This window comes from Egretta garzetta, unplaced genomic scaffold, assembly GCF_000687185.1.
Source record: "Egretta garzetta isolate BGI_Z169 unplaced genomic scaffold, ASM68718v1 scaffold15, whole genome shotgun sequence".
Classification (NCBI taxonomy): Eukaryota; Metazoa; Chordata; class Aves; order Pelecaniformes; family Ardeidae; genus Egretta; species Egretta garzetta.
The window spans coordinates 3353854-3355464 of record NW_009259798.1 but is presented as its reverse complement, the minus strand read 5'-3'; positions in this window follow the sequence as shown (position 1 = coordinate 3355464).

Sequence of the window (1611 nt, the reverse complement as noted above, 5' to 3'; positions counted from 1 at the left end):
CCTTTCAGTGGTCATATAAACCCTCAGCAGTTGAATGAAATAAGATTACAACACAGTAGTTAGAGAGTTGTGATTACAACATTTCTTGGCTTTTGCAATTCAGTTCAGCTTCGGCACTAAAAATAACAAACAAGTCAGGCCTCCAAAACACACACAGGTTGTTTAAAAACCATGAACTTTTTAAAAAATAACACATCTGAAGATACTTCATGCATTTCTGTCATTTTAGCTTTACTGTGCAATCATAAGAGACAGAAACCCAAAGTTTATACCAGGAACACAGGAAAAAAACTCCAGAAGATGAGGTCTTAAGAAAAGTACTAAAACTACAAAACTTTTGTTAAAAGTTGAGAAGAGATAGCACTACAACACAAGCTGGAAAGATGTCACCGGTGTATTGACTGCTGCCTGGGAATGGTGCATTGCTATGGGAGGTCGGAAAAGTGACACAGTAGCAACAAAAAAAAGGGACCGTGGACATATCCAGTTGTGGACACATCCAGCTGTGAGAGGAGAGGACAGAGTGCTCCGTATTCCTCTGTCTAATTTCACATTTTAATTTAAAATATAAATTCAATTATTTTTAAAAAATAAATTAACCTCTAGTCTTCCCACTCTAATTCGCAACGCCCCCTTCATGAAGGTTGTTCATTTTGAGTAGAAACATGAATTGAAAGAAACCCTAAAGGAAGGGGGGGTTGTTATAATTAACCTGCCGTAATTAATAGGTTGGTAAACTTGTATTGCATTAACCTCCAGCAAGTGCTAAGTACAGGCAATTTGCAACAATATCCCTTTACAATAGCATTTCCTATTGCAGGAAACACCATACTGGTTTATAAATGAGAGAACCATAAACCCTCACCTTATGATGATACTGCATTTGCCCTTGCAACACTTTTTTTCACATGAAACTATCTAAGGGCTGGATGGGGTGCGTGTAGCAAAACTGAGCCATGCCAGAGCACTGCCTCTCAGGGCTCTCCTAAACTACACAGCCCCGCACACCCTGGCCGCTGCTGCAGTCGCAGTGCAGCTGTGAAAATCCTTATGGCACCTCCAGCCTGATGCCCACCTGGGTCTGCCAGTGCTGGCTTCAGGTGAGAAGATGCTTTGAGACCCCAAGCAGGGGCTTTGCAGGCTGCCTGCAGCCCACAGGACACCCTTGGAGAATTCTTTCTCTGGAATATTTGAAATTGGGTCCAAACGTTGGAGATGAAGCCATGCGGGCAGCTCATTAGGGTGCCACAGGCACCTTGCAGACAGAGCTTTCATAGAATCATAGAATGTTTTGGGTTGGAAGGGACCCCTAGAGGTCATCTAGTCCAACCCCCCTGCAGAAGCAGGGACACCGCTAACTAGATCAGGCTGCTCAGAGTCCCGTCCAACCTGGTCTTGAATGTTTCCAGGGATGGGGCCTCCACCACCTCTCTGGGCAACCCCTTCCAGTGTTTCACCACCCTCATTGTAAAGAACTTCTTCCTTATATCTAGCCTAAACCTACCCTGGTTTAGTTTAAAACCATTACCCCTTGTCTTGTCACTGCTGGCCCTACTAAAAAGATTTTCCCCATCTTTCCTATAGGCCCCCTTTAGGTACTGAAAGGCCGCA